Here is a 23,537-nt window from a genome sequence, read left to right on the forward strand (position 1 = left end):
GAAAGGGAGGGAGGAACAAAGAAAATAAGCTCATGTTCTGCTCTTGTCCCCAGGTCGTTCACCCCTTGATGTCACAAGTGGATCCCCCAGCACTGCAGGTACCTCATTTCTCCTGCCTCCCCATCCCCATCCTCCTCCAACCTTTCTCCTTCCTCTTTTCCATCCAGTGCACATTCATTTAGACCCTTTGCTGCAAGACCCAGGGCTGGAAAATGGGGTCAGCCCCCAAGGAGCAACCCAGCATGAACTCTTATTCTTGCCGTGTGTGTGTGTGTGTGTGTGTGTGTGTGTGTATGAACCACTTCTGGACAACTATTTCCTAACACGAATTGTGTGCCAGGTGTTCTTCTTGGCTCTGAAAATAGAAATGTGAGCAAGATGACCCCTCTCCGTCTGAGCTCACGCTCCAGAAAATACAAAGTGACAGCGATTTTGAGTTTCAAGAGGGTGGTGGGACTGTTAGCAAGCAGCAGCGGTAACCTTCAATGAGACAGAAGTCTGGTGAGGAAGCGGAAGAGGAGTCTGGTGGCATGCAAGCCAGGGAAGGGGAGGACCATGAACCCTTTGGGAACAAGATGCCCTCACGCTCGCCCAACCACCATCTCTGCTGCCCAAGACAGCAGCTAGAACTCAGACCTTCCTATCCAGAGGGCAAGATGGAGGAAGCGTGGACAAAATCCACGTGGCATTCATGGAAATGATTAGAAGCAGATGGCTTCTAATCCAAGTGTCTTCTTCCATCTCATTGGCCAATGATGGGATGCTGGCTGCAGAGGAGACAGAGGAACACAGTCTTTCTTCTGTGTGGCCACGTGCCTGAGGAGTGTTTGATGCCTATAGTGGCACGGTAGGGAGAAAGGATGGATAATTGTGTGGATGGGTGGTCAGAAATGAGGAGCTATTTGATCCAAATGAGGAAAAAGGATGGATGCAAGTATGAAAGCAACAACAGGTTGTCAAAAGACTAGAAAAATGGACTAGGGATATGCACAAGTCACAAGCTAGCTGAGCATGCTAGCTGAGCGTTTAGAAGAGTGATTAGGGGCTGGGGCAATAGCACAGCAGGTAGGGCATTTGCCTTGCATGCAGCTGACCCAGGTTCAATTCCCAGCATCCCATCATCCCATATAGTCCCCCGAGCACTGCCAAAAGTAATTCCTGAGTGCAGAGCCAGGAGTAACCCCTGTGCATTGCCAGGTGTTAACCCAAAAAATTTTTTTAAAAAAGTGTTTAGAGGCTGGAAAGATGATCCAGTGGGGAAGGTATCTGCCTTACATGTGGCCAATCTGGTTTCACCCCAGCACTGCATATGGTCCCCCGCCCCATCAGGACTGGTCCCTGAGCACAGAGTCAGGAGTAAGCCCTGAGCACAGGTGAATGTGACCCTGGATAAACAAACAAACAAAAGAGTAATGAGCTGTATTGAATGAGGCCAGGAAAGAATTTCAGCAGGTGGTAACGTCAGAATGAAGTTTCTGTGGGCGAGTTTGAGTCCAACCGACAAACCCAAGGGACATATTTTGAGCCAAAGGAAAATAGACGCTATTAACATTTTCTATGCCTCCCCCACTTAAAAGATTGGAGAGGAGTCAAATACATTGGGGCATTTAGGCGTTAAAAAAAAAGTTCTACCTGTCTTCAAAATGCTCAATGAGATAACAGTCCGCGTGTACCCCAATACGCTAAGGTGGCATCTTCCAAGCTCAGCGCCTGATCCAGACGATGCTCATCAAAGCAGCACTCACCAAGAGGCAGAGTCCCGGATAGCCCCAGGGGCATAGCTGGCACTCAGGCCTCACTCATTTTGAGCAGAGATTCACGGTAGCCCCTAGCCTGGAACAGGCTGGCCTCCCGGGCGGGCTGACCAATCGCTTTCCTCCTAGTGTGGGTGAGAATTTAGGAGAGCTTCCAGAAGAGGAAGAGATGAGCTTCAAGAGGGCCCATTGGGCTGGCCCGTTGTTGGCTGGTCCCCCAGCATGGCTGGTGGTTTCCAGTGGACACCTGAGATTCTGTTTCATAATTCTAAGTGGGGGCCAGACCCTCTGTTCTGAGACATCTCCTTAGAAAGGATGGCAGCCCTCCCTCCCTCCCTCCCTCCCTTCTAGGAAACCAGCAAGTTATTTGGGTGTTTGGGGGCGGGTATGGTACCCTCTGTGTGTGACAGGAAGAGATGTACACACCTTTCTTAGGTGCCTCAGGATACAGCCTCCAGCCTCCCAGTCAGCTCCAGACTCCCCTCATGGAGTATATGGCAATGACCCCAGCCCTCCCAGAGGCTCTTTGGCCAAAAGTAATCACTCTCTGATCTTTCCCACGAGCCAGGCTCTGCTCCAAACACTGGATGTGAATTTGCTCTCTTGAGCACTGCAGAATTCCCCAGAGGAGGAGGAAGAGGAGGGGGGGAGGAGGAGAGAGAGTGAGAGAGAGAGAGAGAGAGAGAGAGAGAGAGAGAGAGAGAGAGCACGGTGGGCACAGTGCTTGCCTTGCACTCACTCACTTAGGTTGATTCTTGGAACCACATATGGTCCCCCCCCCCCCGCCCCAACCTTGTCAGGAGTGACTCCTGAGCACAAAGCCAGGAGGAAGCCTTGAGGGAGCACTCTTGGGTGTGGCCACCAAACCAACAACAGACTCCCACGAGGTTTTATTTCTACGTGGCATGAAGGCCATCCTAAAGACCAGAGCGGCCAAGGAACTTGGTTGAGCATGTGCAGCTAGAATTTGAAATGGACTGAAATTGGAATATTGGTTGGGATGCGTGTGCATTGACCTGCCTCTAGGGTATAAGTCAGACAAAGAACACTAGCAGTTGTGGCCCGAGAGCCAGCACGCCACGCCACTGCGCTGTAGACTCTGGCTCCTGAAACTCTGGGCCACCACCCCCACCCCGCCCCACCACGCCCCACCCCATGGGGGTTCCACAGCTGGAAAATTTCGTGATAGTGAACAATTTCTGAATGTGCAAACATCTGAATTCAAAATCAGCCACATCGCCAACCCGAGGTGTTTCTGGATTTATCGTCCCTAGAGGGTGGAGGAGAGTAGGGAGAGTCTGGCGGGAGGGGTGTGGCACCAGCTAAGGCTGGCAGCTTCAGAGCTCACGCCCTCTCTCCCCCGCCACCCCCTTCCAGAGATGCAGTCCCCAAAGGCCTGGGGAGAACTGCATCCCCGTGCCTGGAGGAGCTCAGAAAGTGCTGGGTCCTTAGATTGCTTTGCCTCCACCATGTGCCCCGGCTCCCTCTCTGGGGAACCCCCACTGGGTGCTGCCCGGCCTTTGGGATGCTCTTGCCACGAGACCAGACCCACGGGGCTGCTGAGGGCCAAAGGCTCGCAACTGTGACCGTCCCCTCCATTGCCTTCCAGGGTTCCTGGCCTGGGTCGTCCTCCTCCTGCCAGCGCTCCTGGCTGCCCTGTGCTGAGCCCAGCCACAATCCAGCCTGATGCTCCACCCCGACCCCCTACAGTACCCCCATGGCTCCGCCTCCACGCCCGGCCAGAGCTGGGACCGTGGGGCTTTTGCAGCCTCCCTCTTGCCCTCCAGCCTCCGTCTGTCTGTCTGTCTCTCCTCGGGATGCCCCTCGGCCTCCCCTCATTCCTCAGCAGAGCTTTGAAAATAAACTCGCTCCCGCTCTCTTAGGGGCTCCGGCTTGAACCCCAAGTCTGTGATTTTGTGAGCTCAGGAAGAGGGGACGTGGGGCTGGGAAGAAAGGGGGCCTCCTCCTGAGGAGTTCACAGGCACACTTCTCCCCTCCAGAACCACACACCACCCCCAGACCCACCACCCCCTGCCCACACACTTCCAGACCCACACACTCCCCCAGACCCACACACACTCCCTGCTAGATACATACACACTCCCCTGAAATTCACACACCCAGACCCACACACACACCCAGATCCACATGCACTCCCCTGAGACTCACACACACACATCCAGGCCCACACACACTGTCCCCAGACTCACATACACACCCAGACACACGCTTACCAGACCCCCCCACACCCAGATCCACACACACTCCCCTCAGACTCACACATACACATCCAGACCCACACATACTCCCCTGAGACTCACACACACTCCCCAGACCCACACATACCCCCAGACCCACACCCCCCAGATCCATACACACATTCAGATCCACAAACACTCCCCAGACCCACACACACTCCTCCCAGACACACACATACATACCCAGACCCATATATACTCCCTAGACCCCCCACACGCAGACCCCCCCACACCCAGACCCCCACACACTCCCTCCAGACTCACACACACAGACCCACATATACTCCCCAGACTCCCCCCCCCCACACACACACAGACCTGGACCCCCTAGACTCACACATACACACCCAGACCCACACCTCTTGGAGATGTGCCCAGTGCTTTGGGCAGGACCAGCCGCTCACCTGGCCTGATGGGGAAGTCTGATTCCACCAGGTGCAAAGACATGGGGCACCAAGGTGCTGGGTGGTCTCTCTGGCTCTGACTTGGAAAGAAGCAACATCTGTGTGGAATCAGGAAAGGACAAACAGGAAATGACAGCTCCAAGGAGAGGGAATATGAAGGGGCTCATGGGGGTGAGTGGACATGGGGGGATCTGGAGGGGCTCATGGAGGTGAGTGGACATGGGGGCCATGAAGAGGCTCGTGGATATGGGGGTAATGAAGGGGTTTGTTGGAGGTGAGCAAATGTGGAGGCTCCTGACTTAGGATGGGAAGATACTCGGCCCTACTAACCAACTCAGCTCTTGAATAGTAGGGCCGCATATCCAAGAGCTAAGGCGGATAGTGGAGCCACGTATCTGAGAGCTAGGTGGACAGTAGGGCTGAGTACCCAAGAGCCAAGGTGGATAGTCGGGCCGAGTATTCAAGAGGTATAGGTGGGTAGTAGGACTGAGTATCTGAGAGCTAAGGTAGAGCTGAGTATCCAAGAGGTGTTGGTGGATGGTAGGGCCACACACCCGAGAGCTAAGGCAAATAGTAGGGTCGTGTATCCAAGAGGTATAGGTGTTCCTTGGACAGATGTGTTCAGAGGTTACCAGGATGGGGGCTCCTGAAAAGCAGGGCCTTCTGGGGAGGATCTCACCTTTCTTCTCTATGACATGTCTTCTCCATTCTGGGAGGCTAGGCTAGAGCAAGATTCTCACACATGCAGATGGTGATCCCTTCTTTATGTCCAGTTCTGCACGAATAACTGCTACGTAGAGAATAAAGGCACAGAGATACTCACTGATGTCATGAGGGGCTCAGTGCTCCCATTCTGTGCTTCAAAGAAGCAACACAATAACATACAGGCTTGTTGTGTGTAAAGTTTTGAAGTGCTTTGGAACATACAACCTCACACAAGGTCTATAGAAATCTACTTAACTGGACTCAACCTGGGGTGTTCATCCAGCTATTCGTGCATCCATCCATCCACTATTCTATCCATCCATCACCCATCCATCAGTCCATATTTCCATAAATACACCCCACACATCCACCTATTTATATTATCTATCCACCCATCTATTCAATTACCCATCCATCCATTCATCTATATATTCACCTGTCCATCCATCCTTCCATTTTCCTCCCTTTCTCCCTCCATCTCCCCGCCCCTTCCTCCCTCCTTCCCTCCATCTCCCTCTCCATCTCTCCCTTCCTCTATTCCTCACTTCCTCCCTCCTTCCCTCCCTCCATTCCTTCCCTCCCCCTCTCTCCTTCCTTCCTTCCTTCCTTCCTTCCTTCCTTCCTTCCTTCCTTCGTTCATTCCTTCCTTTCTTCATTCCTTCCTTCCTTTGTTCCTTCCTTTCTCTCTTCTTTTTTTTTGGGGGGGGGGAGGACCACACCCAGTGATGCTCAGGGGTTACTCCTGGCTCTGCACTCAGGAATCACTCCTATCAGGGCTCAAGGGACCATATGGAATGCTGGGGATAGAACTCACTAGAGTCTCTGTTCCATCAGCCCGATCAATCCCAGACACAGAAGATGACTATGTGAAACCAATGCCAGGGAGATAGCAGGCTTTCTCCCACAGATGGGTTGGCTGTATGCAAGGAATCTGTGTTGATTCCCTCTTTTCATGCCATTACTGGTACCGTAAAGTACCCATTGTACTGTCTTTTGAGTCCCTCCAAACCCTTTACTCATAGAAATACAACTAGAAGTTGCATTGTCATGCCCCATTCCTTCTTAGACTAGATTTTTTCCCCTTGTGAAACAATTCAATCGATGCACGTTGCTTCCGTCCCACTAACCCTGGTGTGTTCTGAGCTCCCACCCCTCTCGCATGGGTACCGGGGGAGTTTCCCAGCTGCCCCTTCTCCAGCCACTCTTCCCAACGCGTCCTCTACTGGGTGGCTCGTGAACGTTTATGGCTGTTGGGAAGGTGGGAATATTGCCCTTTATCCCTTCAAGTTTACTCTGATATCAGGTCAAACAATCAAATTATCTTCAGATGTCCTATTAAGAAGTTAAAAATTAATTAATAATGGCACGAAGAGAGAGAATCAACATAGATATGGATTCCAAGGTCAGTGGTAACAAGGGGACATCCTAAGGATCAGAAATAAAGGAGACTTTTTCCCTCGAATAATTACAGTAAAAGTCAAAGGGGGAGGTGAAATGGGGCTGATGAGCACCATTGCAGCTGCTCGTTCCCATCCCAGAAAAGTGTTGCTCTTAGGTCCCCTTCTCTCTGTTGCCCTCAAACAGAAGCAATTAGTTATTTCCATGACACAAACAGGAAACAAAACCCCAGGAGAAAGGACAAATGGGAAGCAGATTCACAGTGATACCCATAGATACTTGTCTGAGTCCAAGACCATCCATTCCTTCCCCTCCCCAGGACCGCCTCGGGATGGATGCAGGAACATCTAATAAGAGAAAATGCAGTGGGTTGGCTGTGTCCTGTGGTTGGTTGCTTTATGCAGGCACGCATGTTCACGTGGGCCCTCCATATCCCTTGTATTGGGTTTGCGTGGTCATCGTCTGTGTCTGTGATGGATCAGGCTGATGGAACAGTGGCTGCAAGTTTGTCTCCAAGGAGGCCTGGGATGGAAGAATGGTGCGATGCTTGGGCGGAGCAGGTGGAGAGAAGTGAGTGGCAGGAGCTAGCCAGACCTGTGTCCAGCTCTGGGTGCAGGGAGTGAGAGCAATTTGGTCTTAGGTCCAGAGAGGGGCTTTCAAACCCTCAGCCTCAGAGGAAACCTTTCTCGTTTTGGTGCTCAGAGCTTACTTCTGGCTCTGTGCTCAGGATCACTCCCGATGGGGCCTGGGCACCCTATGGGATGCTGGGGATCTAACCCAGGTTGGCTGCATGCAAGGCAAGTGCCCTACCCACAGTGCCATCTCTCCAGCCCTAGTGGTTTTATTTGCAACAGGACTTACAAAGCTGTTGATAAGAGTTTCAGGTATTCAAGGTTCCCGCTCCAAACCAACCGCCATCAGATCTAGGGTTTTCTCTGCTAAGATTCTTTACCCTCCAGTATTGAGTATTGAGCAATGATTGACTGCAATTCCTTCCCTCCCCCCACCTCCCTGGGTTGCCTCCTCCTCAAGACCTTTGCACATGCTCGCCTCATGCTCTGTCACTTTATTCCCAACCGAAAACTAGACAAGAGCTCACATTCAAAGAATCAGCCCAGATTTGCTTTTATCCAGCAGACCCTGCACTGGGAAACAGCCTGCACAGACACTGGCTGCTTCTGACTGCCCTTGTTGTGTCAAAGCCTTTGCATTTCTCCAGCCAAAATTCTGCGACTCCAGGGAGTCCGATGCATGGCTCTTATCCTGGTTTGGAATCCCAGAGTCCTCAATCTCTGCATCACCCCTGCATGCCTCCGACCCACCTCCTGCGTCCAGCTCAGGCACCTGGCCTTCTGTGCGGTTCCCTCTTCTTCCTGCTCCCGCGGGGCTCCTGCTCTCTCCCTAATGACCCCTAGAGGGCACTGTGGGAGCGTGTCCGCAGGAGGTGGGCGGCTCGCTGGGAATTAGCCGGGTGATTGCAGAAGGGATTCCAGGCCCCAAAGCTTCGTTTTACAGACGAGCAAACAGACGCCTAGACCAGGAGCCGTGACTTGCCCAAGGTCACACAGCGACTGTCAGGTGGGCGGGCGGGTGGGCAGAGAGGACTTGGGCCCCTGACATCCTCCGCTGTCCCGGGGAGGTGGGAAGGGCTGGGCCTGTCCCAGTCTGGAACCCAGCTTGGCCCCTTTCTGCCTGGCCCTTCCCGCCTCGGTTTTACCCATCCCTAATCCTGTTTCGTCAGAGGAGGAATCTCGCCTGGAGGCAGCCAGCGTGCACACTGTCTCTCTGACTCTGTGATGATCTCTGAGGAGTTCACTTTTCTTAGCAAAAAATCATCACTACAGGGCTGGGGTGATAGTACAGATGGGGTGGGATGCTTTGCCTTGCCCGTTCCCTGACCTGGGTTCGATCCTTTGGCATCTCCTATGGTCCCCTTGAGCAACGGCCTGGAGTGATCCCTGAGCATAGCCTGATGTGATCCAAAGTTGAAAATAAAAACAAAACCAAAAAAGAAGAGACCGAGGATTGGAGCTTTCTTAGTTGCCCAATATAAGGCTGGTGGCACCACCACAGAGCTTGTGCTTAAGAAGAACCCATCAGGAGTTCAAATCTGCCCTCTGCCCACCCTTAAAAACTTTTTTTTAATTGAATCACAGTGATACACAGTTTCAAGACTGTCCATGATTGGGTTTCAGCTATATAATGTTCCCAAACCCAACCCTTCACCAGAGCACATTTCCCGCCACCAGTGTCACTAGTTTCCCTTCCATCAGGCCCCCTCAAGTTCCCCTTTCTCTGGGTTGACCTCTCTCTTTCTCTCTCTTGCCCTCTCTCTGTCTCCCTCTCTCTCGCCCTCTCTCTCTTTCCTCTCTCTTTCCCTCTCTCTCTCATCTTTAGCTCAGCCCCATCTCCATCAGAGATCTGCATGATCCCTTTCCGAGTAACTGCTTATTTACTTACCTGACTCCTTTGTTTTTTTTAATTTTCTACTAGTGAATCGCCATGAGGTACAGTTACAGACTTACAAACCATCGTGCTTGCGTTTCAGTCATGCTATGATTGAGTCTCCATCCTCCACCAGTGCCCATTCTCCACCACCAATGCCCAGTAGCCCTCCCACCACCCCCACCATGTCCCCTACATCCCACCCACCTCCGTGGCAGGACATTCCCTTTGGCTCACCTGACTCTTTTCATGTCTCTCTCAACTCCTCCCCTCCGGCAGCTCTGACCTCTTTGGGAGAAAGGCTCTGGGGCCAGACCAGCCTTCATTGGCATCCTGGCATCACGACTGGTACATGTGACTTCAACTCTGAGTTCTGTCCCTTCCCCCACCTCTGTAAAATCAGGATCCATGCTTGCCTTGTCCAAGCTCCCCAAGACGATGCCAGGCATCTATTGGCTAGATCTCCTCTCTGCCACTGCCACTAAGGAGCTGTCCACTCTGCGTTTGCTTACCTCTGGTTATGGGGGTCTCAGCCCAGGGCAACCCAGAGAAGGGGGTATCTAGGGAGAGTCCCAGGTGGGTGAGCTCTAAGTCTGGGCAAGTCAGGAAACTGGCTTTCTGAGTCTCAATTTCTTCTAGCATGTTGGGATGGGGGCGGAACTCCTTGCCTATAAGGTTGGTGTCAGATTAAGGGATTGGCAGGTGGAAAATGCTTAAGTGTTTGCTTCTGCACCTTATTTTGTTGGTTTTTTTTTTTTTTTGTGGGAGGGAAGGGCATACCAGTGTTTCTATTCAGAGCTTCCTCCAGGCTCTGTGCTCAGGGATCACTCCTGGCAGTGCTCAGAGGACCCTGTGTGGTGACGGGGATCAAACTGGAGCACACCAGGGGGCTGGAGCAATAGCACAGCAGGTAGGGTGATTGCCTTGCACGCAGCTGACCCGGGTTCAATTCCCAGCATCCCATAGGGTCCCCTGAGCACCACCAGGAGTAATTCCTGAGTGCATGAGCCAGGAGTAACCCCTGTGCATCGCCGGGTGTTACCCAAAAAAGAAAAAAAACTGGAGCCCACCATAGGTGAGGTGAGCTCTCCCTCCTGGCTGTATCTGGGAAGGGCCTGCTTCTCTTTAGCAGTGTATCATTATTTGCCGGCATCTGCTTTTATTCTTGCTGCTCTACAACAGCCATGTGTTGTAGAACCCAAGTCAGCTTGGACTCGGAGAGCTGTACTGGGAGATGCCAGGGGCAAACTCAGGTCCCACCCACCCGTGAGGGCCAGAGTCCACTGGGGAGAGGGCATCCTGAGATGGGGCGCGTCCAAGCTGAGACCAAGCCCGACGCAGCAGACCAGGATGTCCCTGCGGCCTCGCTGGTAATTGAATTTGGAAATATTTGGCCACGCAGGTTTGTCTGAGGAAGAGACTCAAGATCGTTACTGGATTAGTTTCTCCATCCCCGCTCTATCCCTCCACCCTCCCCTCCCCGGCCTTACAAAAACAGCTAAAGGTCATCATCAGTGTGGGCTGTGCTTTGGTGCCCAGGGCAAGAAGGAGAGACTTGGAGAGATTCTGAGCCTGGATTCAGATGTTTATCAGCCGGTGCTCTCTATAGATCTGTCTGGAGATTGCCTGGGCTGGCCAGACGTGTCTCTACTGAGCTCATCCTGAGTTGGGGGCATTGGGTCTGGTGTTTTGACAAAGGTAAACCAAAGGTACAGACTACCTCACAGCAATCTGATGACACACTAGGTGCTCCTCTCCTTAACTCGGTCCTTGGCAGGAAAGGCCAACCACAGCTGGGGTCAGACACATATAATCAGACAGCCCCGGAACCAGGGGCAACACGGGGCCAGAGAAATCACTCTCGCTCGTGACTATGCCACTGATCTCTGTCTTCCTGACTCACAGCAAGCCCCACATTTCAGTTTTGGGTCCATAGTGGTCTGCACCTGGTATTTGAGAAAAGCCAAGATGTGTGGGGACCAAACTCCATATCTGAGCATGGAGCTATGGCCCAATGTCTACAGCTGTCTGGTGGGTGGAGTTTGATTGGTTTTTTTGCAGGGGGGTCACACCCGGTGATACCAGGGGTTCCTCCTGGTTTTGCACTCAGGAATCACTCCTGGCAGTGCTCGGAGGACCATATCAGATGATGGGAGTCGAACCTGGGTCGGTGGCGTACAAGGCAAATGCCCACTGGCTGTGCTATTGCTTCAGCCCCTGGTGGGTGGACTTTGAATAGTCCTGCGTGGCCTGAATATCTCACTCCTCCAGGGTCTGTCACTGAACCCAAGAGGGATGCTCACTCTCCATTTGGGAAAAGCCCAGCGAGATGCTGGAGCCCTTGCAGTGGGGTGGGTGGCATTAACAGAGGGGCTGCCCTGCGTGTCCGTGGCAAGCCCCGACTTCAGACTCAGGACCACCCAGATCTGCGTGCACCAGAACAGAAGAGAAAACGGGGTCGGTGGGGGGTGGGCTTTGCTCCTCAAAGCCTCGACTGCAGGTCACACTGTGCATCCTTGTGCTCTCGATATTTCTGCCCGTGTTTCTTTCCTTTCAGTCTCTCCAGCGCAGCCGTAACCTGGAGCTCCACGATAGTGTCCCAGAGTTGCTGCTCAGCTCCCGCCTGACTTGAAACTGGCTCAGGCTCAGAGAGGTGACACAACCCGCACCCACCGAAATTGGGGACAAGCCTCACTCTGGACCTTTGCACTGCCCAGCTCCTGCGGCCTGGCTGGGCAGGAAACCTTGTGGGCATGAGTGACAGGCTGTCAGAAACAGCAAATGAGGTCCCTGTGGAGAGTGTGCCAGGGACTTTTGGTTCCAGGGAACAAAGGTCAGATTCTCTGCAGATGCCCTTACACTGAGCACTTGGAGGTCAGCACATTCTGGGGAGAGCCCAGCCATGAGACCCACCCCCCTCCTCCGACCCCCCAGGTGTCAGTGCCATGGGGGTCAGATTGCTCCTGGCCCAACGGCAAAAGATTGTCTGTAGAGCTGCACAAAAGAACTAAAAAGGGGTGGGTGTGCGAAAGTACAGTGGGGAGGGCACTTGCCTTGCACGTGGCTGACCCAGGTTCGATCCCCCAGCATTCCACAGGGTCCCCCGACCACTGCCAAGAGTAATTCCTGAGTGCAGAGCCAGGGGTAACCCCTGAACATCGCTGGGTGTGACCCAAAACAAAAAGAACTAAGACAGGACAGGTCCGATCCCCCTTACCCCCACCCTGTAACACCTCATATCTTACTTTTGTTTGTTTTGCTTTTTTGGGTCACACCCAGTGATGCACAGGGATTACTCAGGAATTATCCCTGGCAGTGATCAGGGGATCAGGGGACTATATGGGATGCTAGGAATGAAACCCGGGTCGGTCGTGGTCGCGTGCAAGGCAAATGCCCTACCCGCTGTGCTATTGCTCCACCCTCATGTCTTATTTTTATCATGTGGCAATGATGTAGGCAGGTAGACAGGGAAGGCCCCCTGTACTAGTGGAGCAATAGTACATTGGATAGGGCATTTGCCTTGCATGTGACTGACCCAGGTTCAATCTCTGGCATCTTTGAGCCCATTAGGAGTGATTGTTGAGTATAGAGCCAGGACTAATCCCTGGGCACCTCCATGTGTGGAACCCAAAAATCAAATTAAAGAAAAAAACGGTCTGAAAATATGACCAGTGGGCTACACTGCCTTTCTGAGTGCACCCAACACCCCCTCCTACAATCCCCTCCACCCTGATCCCAGGCTCTCTGCTCCTAGAGCCTTTTCGTCCTGGTTTGAGGGTCTGTTTTGTGACTGAGGCAGAGACAGTCTGTTCTTCTCTCACTGACAGCCTGTGGAGTCCCGCCTGTGAAGTAGCAATGGGCTGTGAACACAGAGGCTTCCCTGTGGGATAGTTTTGTGGGGCAGCGCCATCCATTCTGGATCTGCCTAGCGTTCCTGGGATGTCTGTCTCTCCCCAAGCGAAATTCCAAGGCCGTTAACAATTCCCTTTCTTGTACTTGGCCTCCTGAGTGTCCAGAAAAGGCCTTCCCCTTGGTATCCAGGCCAGTGGCTCACACAGTGGCTCTTCACCTCCCGTAGACACTGGACAGACAGGTCATTGCTGGTAAGCTTTTTGGCACACCTTGAAACGCACTGCTATTCCAACTGTGCTGAGCTGTGATGAGGACTGTTTCCAGGACTCCCTGGAGCCCTGCCACCTGTAAACTCCTGAAAGGAATGAGCCATTTTATAGACCCAACATGTCTAGTGTAGAACTTGATACTACAGGACACTTTGTGAATGTTTGCTGAATGGGTGAGTAGACAGGTGAGTGGATGGATGGATGGATGGATGGATGGATGATGGATGGATGGTGATGGATGGATGAGGGATGAATGGATGATGGATGGATGATGGAAGGATGGATAAATGGGTGGATGGATAGGTGGGTGAGTGGATAGGTGGGTGGGTGGATAGGTGGGTGGGTGGATAGATGGAAGGATGGGTAGATGGGTGGTGGGTGGGTGAATGGATGGGTGATGGATGGATGGATGGGTGGAGGGACGAATGGATTGTGGGCATATGGATGGACAGATGGATGGATAGATGGGTAGGTGAGTGGATGATGCATAGATGGATAGTGAGTGGACGGGTAGATGGGTAAGTGGGTGGGTGGGTGGGTGGGTGGGTAGATGAATGGTGGGTGGATGGATGGGTGTATATATTAGATAAATAGCACTGCATAGCACTGTCCTCCTGTTGTTCATCGATTTGCTCAAGTGGGCACAAGTAACGTCTCCATAGTGAGACTTGTTACTCTTTTTGGCATATCGAATAAATATTCTGGGTATTTTTGTCACTTACCTGGTGATGCTCAGGAGTCACTCCTGGTTCTGTACTCAGGACCATATGGGATGCCAGGGATTCAAAGCAGGGTCTGTAGCCCTTGTACTGTCTCTCCAGTCCCAAAATATGCCTGAGAGCTGCCTGGATGAATGAGTGTACAGGCTCGGGATGTTCTCATGCTTTACTGAACTGTGGGCACTGAGGGCTTAGGCCAAGGTGATTCACCAGCCCCTTTCCTCGCCTCAGAGAGTTACTGGTGAAGAACTTCAACACAGGTGCTCAGAACTGTTCACTTTGCAGTCACAGGATTTCTTGGGTACATTCAGCACAACTTCATTTCCGAGTTGGACAATGGCATCCAAGATGGCAGGAAGTGACTTGTCTAAGGTCATGCTGGCAGCGGACTACTCCTTGCCTTTCTCTTCTTTGTCCTGAGTATCACTGTAGCACTGTCCCCCTGTTGTTCATCGATTTGCTCAAGCGGGCACCAGTAACGTCTCCATTGTGAGACTTGTTGTTACTGGTTTTGGCATATCAAACACGCCACAGGAAGCTTACCAGGCTCTGCCGTGCAGGCGGGATACTCTCACCCACTAGTTTCACCCACTGTGTCTGTATCCACTCAGGCTGTCTGACTTTGGGGAGGTTTCCAGATTCTGGCGACAGCTAACAGTGCAGCAAGAGCGCCAGGCACACTTGGCTCCTTCCCAGTCCCTGCTCTCATGATGGGGTAGATGCCTCAGGTGGCATGGCTGGGCCACATGGGAGTTCTCTGCTCACTAATAAACCTCTCCCCCACTGCCTTCTGCTGACTCCATACCCACCTGGAAATCTCTCCAGGGGGCAGTCCCCCAGAGCCCCTAGCAATACCAGAGTCCTTCCCCAAATAAATGGTCTTTTTTTTTCTATTTGGGTCATACCTGGCGATGCACAGAGGTTTCTCCTGGCTCTGCACTCAGGAATTACTCCTGGTGGTGCCAGGGGACCCTATGGGATGCTGGGAATCGAACCCGGGTTGGCCTGTGCTATCACTCCAGCCCCACCAAATAAATGGTCTTTAATATACCGAGAGATGGTTGAGCAGCAAAGGGCCTGCCTTGCAAGCAGAAGGCTGGCGAGGTCTTGGGTTTAATCCCCAGCACTGCCCGCATGATTGAGCAAGATCCCAGTGGCTCGGCAGGATCTGTTTGGGATCATGTGACCCCAGAAATCACAACAAAATAACAGGAAGAGGAAGAGGATACATGGCAAAGGCTGGGCCACTGGAAAGCTGTTAAATAAGATTCTCTGAGGAGAGGTCCCAGCATTCATATTAAAGTAGATCAAGGAACTGGGCAGGTGGGGGCCAGAGCAATAGGACAGCGGGGACGGGCACTTGACTTACCTGTGGGCAGCATGGGTTCGATCCCCATATGGTCCTTCGAGCACCACCAGGAGTTATCCTGAGTACAGAGCCAGAAGGAAGCAGCACTGGGTGTGGCCCTAAAACAAGAATAAGGTTTTCTCCAAAGCAAGCCAGAAGAAAGGAAGGTGCACAGACCAGAAGCAGAACTGACACCCCTTAGAGGCTGCACCACTGGGCTTCCTGATTTCCTCTATTCTCCCTCCCTCACTCACGTCCTCCCTTTCCCTCCCTCCCTCCTCTCTCTCTCTCTCTCTCTCTCTCATCCTCCCTCCCCCCTCCCCATCTCCACCCCTTCTCCATCAGTCCCTCCCTCTCTCTCCCCCTCTCCATTCCGCCCCCTCTCCCTCCCTCCCTCTCCCTTTCTCTCCCTTTCCCTCTCTCCCTTTTCCCCTCCCCTTCTCTCTCTCTCTTCCTCCTCTTCCCTCTCCCTCTCTCCCCCACCCACCCCCTCCCCCTCTCTCCCTCTCTCCTTCTCTCTCTCTCTCTCTCTCTCTCTCTCTCTCTCTCCCCCCCCCCAACCTTTCTTTGCTCCAACAGATTTCTTTGCCTTGAGTGACCTCTCCTCCTGGCTGTTTTCTCCAAAATCCTGCCAAATCTCACCACCTTCAAGAAGTCTCTCATGATTGCTCCCAAGAGTGCATCCACTCCCTCCCCCAGGTTCCAGTGAGGGGCAATAAAAATACCAACTTTATGAACTAAGTCAAACCAAGACCAGCATCCTGTGATCTCACTTATTAGGTGAAATCCAAACACAAAAGAGAAAACAAACAAGACAAGCTCACGGGTCCAGGGAGGGGTGGGTGTCAGCCCTGGAGAGGGGTTTGGGTGGACAGATGGTGCCAGATGGTGACCGAGGCCCTGGGCACCACGGGGTCGGGAGATGGTATAGGCTTAGGGATCATGCCTAGCATGCACCTGAGCTAGGTTCGATCCCTGGGGGCCCATGTCCCCTGAGCATCGCCAGGTGCTGCCCTGCAGACCCCTTCCCCAATGCCCCCCAGCACTGCCCAGCTGGCCTGGGCATCTCGGGCACCACAGGGTCTCAGACCCTTGCATTGACTTGGACTCGAACCTGCTGGCAGCGTTTTGTCTGGGTTGGCTGAGAGCGGCCCGTGGAGCACAGCTGGAGGGGCAGAGGGTGGCGGTGGTGTGCTGGAGCAGGGTGCTGGTGCTTCCCGGAGCCACGGGCAGGGGGCGGAGGGGGGAGAGCTGAGGACTGGACACCCCCCTCCCCCTGAGCTCCCATCTGGGTGCGCCCAGAACGGGGCAGGGGGTCGGGGAGGGGGCTAGAGAGCAGGAGCTGCCCGAGGCTGGCGAGAGCCAGAAGGGAGAGCCTACCGGAGCACTGTGCAGAGGACCGCTGTTGGGAGCACGTGGGGAGGGGCCTAGCTGGGGGGCTGGAGGGGAGGAGCTGGGGGCCTCCTCCGGCAGGTGGGGAGCTGAGTGGTTCCCGGGTGGCAGAGCTGTTGCCATGACAACACAGATCAATGCTTGGATGGAGAGAGGAGAGCACGCAGTCACAGCCAGCTGCCTCAGGGGATGAGAGCGGGTGTGAGGGAGTGTGGGGGAGGGGCGGTGCTCAGAGTGAGGACCCCGGCCTTCCCTCATCGAATGGGATGAGGCCCATTCGATCCTGGCCAGATTCTGGGGAATGGGAGTGAGTGAGAAGGGAGTGAGCTGGGTGGGGTGGGGGCCTCCCCGGGGCTGGGGAAACTGGCTTCTGTCAGTTTCTGCCCCTTACTCGTGCAAAGAGCCGCAAGGGCCGGAGTTCAAATCCCTTTCCCGAGGCATTTTGCTGAGATTCCATCCAACGCTGAAAACCCAGGCCGGCACCCACAACCACCTGGGTGGGGGACCAGGGTCCCCATATCTCAGCTGAAGGAACCAAGAGGTTTGGGGGATTGCCAAGGTCACATCAAAGATCAGGGTGGATCTGATGCCCAGATCTCCAGGGCCAGTGGGTGTGGGGGCGCCCCCACCCATCTCCAGAGGCCGGCTCAGGGCTGAGCTACTCTGAGCAGAGAGCCCAGCGGTTTGGCCGAGGGAGATGACGTAGCTGCCGTCCTCGGGCTGCCAAGATTGAGAGGGAGACCAGAGAGGAGATGGTGGAATTCGGCAGAAGCTTTGTGTGCGGGCAGAAGGGAAGAGCAGGGCAAACCCTTCTCTCTGCTGTTCCTAACCCGGGCGATGGGCGGGCACCCCGTGCCAGGTTTAAGGCATATGCGTGGTGGGAAGGTAAAGGGCTGGGGGTAAGTGGGATGCTTGGGAGGGTTTTCTTCTGAGTATCCCAGACCCATTCTCCTGACATTCCATATGGGAATTTTCTTAGGGGCTTGCTCTATTTAATCTCACCCCCCCTTTTTTTGTTTTGCTTTTTGGGTCACACCCGGCGATGCTCATACTCCTGGCTCTGCACTCAGGAATTACTCCTGGCAGTGCTCGGGGGACCCTATGGGATGCTGGGAATCGAACCTGGATCGGCTGTGTGCAAGGCGAATGCCCTACCCTACTATTGATCTAGCCGCCCCTCCCTTTTTTTAAAATTCTCCTGGCCCTATGCTCCATCCCAACCCTGTGCTTAACAGAGAGCTTCAACTGCACAGAGCATCATTGGACATTATGTGGGCAAAGGGGCCGCTTGACAGCTTCCTGCTGAGAATGGCCAGAGGGATGGTCTCGGGGGAGTCCTCTCCAAACGGGGTTGTCTGTGGGTTTTCTAGAACGGTTGGGTAGACGTTCTGTGCTGTATTAGCTCCGGTAATTGAAAGGATCTGGGGAGAGAAGAGTTTTCCCCAAAGCACCAAGGAGACGTGAATCAAATACTAAAAACAAAAGCATCATGTGGGTAAGAAGTGTCAAGGCCCAGGGGTTATTTCTCTCTTGCATCCACGTGCTGTTGTGAGAGGGAGATGTGGAGAGAGATGGACAGCTATTCTTGCATTTATATAGACACAAGAACACCATTAAAAACCCTGACCCAAGCCTGGGCACCCAGTACCAAAACCGGCGCATATTTTGAAAGGGGAGAGCTGGTTTTATTTTGGATTCTAACTGGAAGTTTTAGAATCCCTTGATGGGACTAGAAGTGGGAGTGGGAGCAGCAATTAGATGCTAAAGGTCCATTTTCCTCCCCTTTCCTGGAGGCGGCCCTAGGAGAGGTCAAAATTCAAGGAGTCAAAATTCAAGAGGAGGCACAGAGGGAGGCCAAGGGTTTCTGCAGTGGTGCTGGGAGGAAGAAGGGAAGAGGGAAGGAGAGGGAAGGGAAGGAAGGATAAATGAAGGGAGGATACGGAGAGGGAAGGGAAAAGAGGGAAAAGGAGGAAGAAGGAAGAAGGGAAGGGAAGGGGAAAGAGAAGGAGGAAGAAAGGAAGGAGACAGAGAGAGGGGTGGAGGGGTGGGAGGGAGAAAGGGAGAAGAGTGAGATCCGGAACCAAAGCAGTGACCACCTCCTTCCTGTCTCAGATTTCCCCACTGGTCTCACGTGTTGGAACTTTCTAGGTGGGATGGAGAGGGGGAAGGGCAGCCAGGGGGATCCAGGGGCCCCTGTATCTGGGAGATTTCAAGAAACTCCAAGCTTCAAGTGCTTGGGGGACTCGGCAGCCCTGGACCCCTGAGCTCTGGTTGGGACTGGGTCCCGGGGAGAGAGGAGGGGCCGGGCCTGTGGAGAAGGCAGTTCCTGAGCTGCTCTTCTGCTGCTTGCCTAAGGAACTCAGTTTCTCCAGGAAACTTTCTCCAGGAAACTCAGTTTCTCCAGGTCGGCACTTTCTTCTTTGAAAGCGAACACCTAAGCCCTAAGCGAACATCTCTCCCTTAGGCTATACCCCCCTCCCACCCTCAGGGATTAAGGCTCCCTCTGAAAATGGGGCGGGGTGGAGTTCTGTCGAGATAGTGTGTGGGTGGAAGCGGAAATGTGAAATGTGTCTTCGACTTGCGATGTGCGAAGGGCTCGGGAGATCTTCCCAAGAACCGGGGGACCTGGAGCAGGGCAGGGGTGAGCTCTGAGGGGAGCAAGGGCATCAGGTCACAGGTGAGTTATGGGTCCCTCAGAGGCAGACGCCTCTCTCCAGGGGGTGCCAGAGAGCCACGACTTCCTGGAGTTGGGGGGAGCCCGATGGACTGTCCTCAAAGACAGTTGCCATGGTGACAAACATAGGGGGCTGCCCTGGTCTTCTCTGCTCCCCAAGGCAAGGGAATGCCTTGCTGAGCCTCAGTTTCCTCACTTGTCCAGGCTTGTACTGCAGAGTGCTGGGGCTCATGGGCCAGGGTGCAGGCAGGCAAGCAGGGAAGACGCTATCCTGAGCGCTATGATCCTGAGTTCAGTCCAGCCTCTGCCTAGTGTGCTGTGTGACCCCAGGAAAATCTCGACTTCTCTGGGCTTTTCCAGCCCTTAACGTCCCCGGGGTCATGGTGTCTATATTCCTTTTTCTAAATCCATTTCCCCTTGTCTTCACTTCTGGTGGGTGCTGTTGTCATGGCAACGACCAGGTCTGAGTCAGCTGCCTCCTGCCTGCAGGTGTTCAACCAGGAATGTGGAACACCTGGGGCTGACTCAGTTTACCCTTTAGTGACACTGCCTCAATGGCTCTGGAGCAGAGCCTGAACAGCTGACTGAGTCCCTCGGAGACAACCAGCGCTGGGACAACACCTCTTAAATGTTCCTCTAAACTCACCACATTGGGGTGAGCTGGAGATGGGCTAGAATTGCCACCCTATATAGCTTTGAAGATGGGGCGTAGAGACCAGATTCTACAGAGCCCCCTGGTATTTCTGGTGGGTGTTCAAGTAGGGGGCATCTAGGCGACAGGACTGAGCCCCAAGAGTAATGCCCTTTTTTTTTTTGAAGGGCCAGAGTATAGCAGGCACGGCATTTGCTTTGCAGTGGCCGACCTGGGTTTGAGCTGTGATATCCCATATGGTCCCCTAAGCACTGCCAGGAGTGATCTCTGAGTGCAAAGCTAGGAGTAAGTCCTGAGCACTTCTGGGTGTGACCCTCCTCCCAAACAAAACAAATCAAAAAGAGAAACCCTTTTTCTGAAGCAAATCTGCATAGGGGGTGGGAGGCAGGGGTGAAGCAGGGTGGGAGCGGGGGACTGAGGGAGACACAGCACCCCTAGGCATGGCCTTGCCCCAGGATCCTGGGGTGCTGGGTGGGGGGCTGCTGGCCTTACAGCTACCAACTCTGCTGAGAAATGGACAAGCTCCCCGCCCCCTGGGGATGACTGCCTCCAAAGGGGAGCAGGTGTGGGGACAGGGAGGAAGATGGTGTTTCTTCCTGGAAAGTCAATTTCCCAGAAGATGTTGTAGGGGAGACAAAAGTTAAATTATTTCATCAATGAGTAATTGAAAACATGACTATTAGATTAAAGCCAACAGATATATCACAGGGCAGAATACCACCTGCTTATACTCGCCCGAGATCAAAAGAAAAGCCCTTTTATTCCTGCCTGAGATGTGTCCTCCCCAACACACACACACACACACACACTTGTCCTGTGGCTTTTCCTCACCCTTGAGGCAGTTGCAAAGTCAACCATTCTCGGGGTCAGAATGGGGGGTAGGAGAGTGGGGGATGCAGTAAGAAAAACAGGGCAAGTTCCTGCCCTGAAAAGATGTAGGGGGCGGTGGCAGGTGGACCCTGATATGAACCCAGTTCTCACACATGCCCATGCAAACGGGTCTGAGTGTCAAACACAGGAAGGAGGAGAAAGGACAGGAGCATAAGGTTAAGGCGCTGCCTTGCACGAAGCTGACCCTGGTTCAAGTCCGCAGCATAGCTGAGGGGCCCCCTCCTCGCTCTTTGCCTCTCTCTCTCTTTTCTTTTTGGGCCACACCTAGCAGTGTCCAAGGCTGACTTCTGGCTCTAGACTCAGGGATCATTCCTGGTAGGCTCCAGGGACCACATGGGGTGCCAGGGATCAAACCCAGGTCGGCCAGGTGCAAGGCAAACGCCCTACCCACCATAGTATCATTCCCACCCCCTTTCTCCTTCTCTCTCTTCCTTTACTTCTCTATCTCATTCTTACCATCCTCTCTCTCTCTCTCTCCCACCCCTTCTCTTTCCACTCACCTAACCATGAGGCTGAAGCCTGTAGGAGAGAATATTTATTTACCCTCTGCACCCAGAGGGTAAATAAATATTTGTTACATTCTCCCACTAGCCTTCTATCCAGAGGCATTCTTCAATTGGGAGCCTCAGAGTTGACTTTGGAAGCCCAAACTACATCCTTGAGCAACTCTGCTTTCGTGTGACACTGTTCTCTATGGGAGAGTTGAAGGCAGTGTTCCACTTTCTCCTGGGCTCAGAGGGAGTCAGGAGAGGGTCCATCCATGAGTTCTCACCCAAAGGTTGAATCTCACACTGGTGAACTCCAGAACAGCCCAGGAAGCTTCCACATGGGATCAACCCATCACTGTTCTTGTGAAGTTTAAGTCCTGCAATTTTGTCCAGAGGCACCTGGCAGGTCTGAGACCTTGGATGCTGGAGTTCAAGTTTCAAGACTTTGCACCATTGGAATGAGGGGCTCAGAACATTTGGAAGGTGTCAAAGAGGGGCCATGGGGGTCAGGGGACCCTGAGCACCAACATGCTCTCTGGAACTGCGTCGTCCCCTGGCCTGCCTCTTCTTCCCATCATATTCTGCCACGTACAGTTTCACCTCTGTGTTTCATCCAAACCTCTGCTCAGGAGAAACTTCTTTAGATGCTGAGTGAAAAATTGAGTTGAGTGGTTGAGGCTGGCCAACTTCATCATCTGCCCCCAGACAACACATCAAACGCAGCCACAACACAGACAGAATGAATTGGCCGCGTGTGTAGGAGGAGCTGAGCTTGTTGGTGAGTCTGAGTCTGATGTACATCTTCCTGTTCAGCACCACTGGGGGTGGTGTGGGGAATGAGTTCTCTGACGGTACTTGCTGGAGACACCTGTAGTCAGTTAGCTGTGTCGGAAGGCACCAGAATCTGAAACCCTCATGCGCCTACAGCAATTCCACCATGGGTATTTGGAAGCCTGATTCTGTCCCCTAACTTGGGGGATTGGAATTCATACCAATACCCACAACCGGAAGACAGTTCAAGGATGAGTGGACCATGCCATGCAATGCCCAGCTACTTGCCTGCCTGTTTAACTGAGTCAGACCCAGGTTGAAATGGATAATTTAGGATATTGAAGGGCTGGAGTGATAGCACAGCAGGTAGAGCGTTTGCTTTCCAAACGGCCAACGTGGCCGACCCAAGTTCGATTCCTCTGCCCTTCTCGGAGAGCCCGGCAAGCTACCGAGAGTATCTCGCCCGCACGGCAAAGCCTGGCAAGCTCCCCGTGATGTATTCAATATGCCAAACACAGTAACAATTGTCACGATGGAGACATTACTGGACCCGCTCGAGCAAATCGATGCACAACGGGAGGACAGTGACAGTGACAGGATATTGAAATCCTACCTGTGGTATATTGTGATCATCCAGCAGGTGCAGAAGAGAAATGAAGAACTGCGTTCAAGCCTTTCTTTTAAGGGACATGGGCCCCAGCACTTTAGTAACCAGAATATAGTTACAAAGCCCAGTTTCAAAGGATGCTGGGAGTGGGGATCTTCAATGCAGGAGACATTGAAGCTGAATGAACCTAAGAATAACTCTGAAGTTCACGAGTGGGGAACTAGGCAGAAGTTGAAGTGATGAGGACTCCATCTGTGTGGGATACATCATTTTCTCCTTCCTGGTCCCACCCTCTGCAAGAGAATCAACAGTTTCATTCGCTAGAGCTGAAGTTCACAGCTCAATTCCCATTCAATCAGAAAATGTGTCCCACACACCCGCACAGGTTTAGCCAATGTATTCCTGTCTTTTGCATTTCCTCCTTTCAAGATCTATCTTAATTCAATACTGCTCTGTCTCCATTACAGCACTTTCTTTAAAGGTTGCCCTTGGTGTAACCCTCATTAAGTGCCGACAAAGTCATTCTCCCTGTCAGCTGCCACTGAAGAACTTTAGGCAGAAGTGACATCAATATAATTTAAGGGGCACCTACTATGTGTCGGGTAGCTTATCCAATTAATACATTATATTATACAGGATGTAAGTTGCTAAAATAGAGGCCCCCAAATTTTATGAATTGATTTTTGTCTGGTTTAACTGAGTCAAATCAAGGCTTAAACAAGTACATTAGGACATTGAAATCTTACATGTGGAACATTGTGATAATCCAGCAGATGCAGAAGAGAAATGAAGAATTGTGTTCAAGCCTTTCTTTTAAGCAACATGGACACAAGTACTTTATTAACCAGAACATAGTTACGATGCCCAGATGCAAGGGATGCTGAGAGTTGGAACCTTCAATGCAGGAGAC

This window comes from Sorex fumeus, unplaced genomic scaffold, assembly GCF_029834395.1.
Source record: "Sorex fumeus unplaced genomic scaffold, SorFum_2.1 ptg000130l, whole genome shotgun sequence".
Taxonomy (NCBI): Eukaryota; Metazoa; Chordata; class Mammalia; order Eulipotyphla; family Soricidae; genus Sorex; species Sorex fumeus.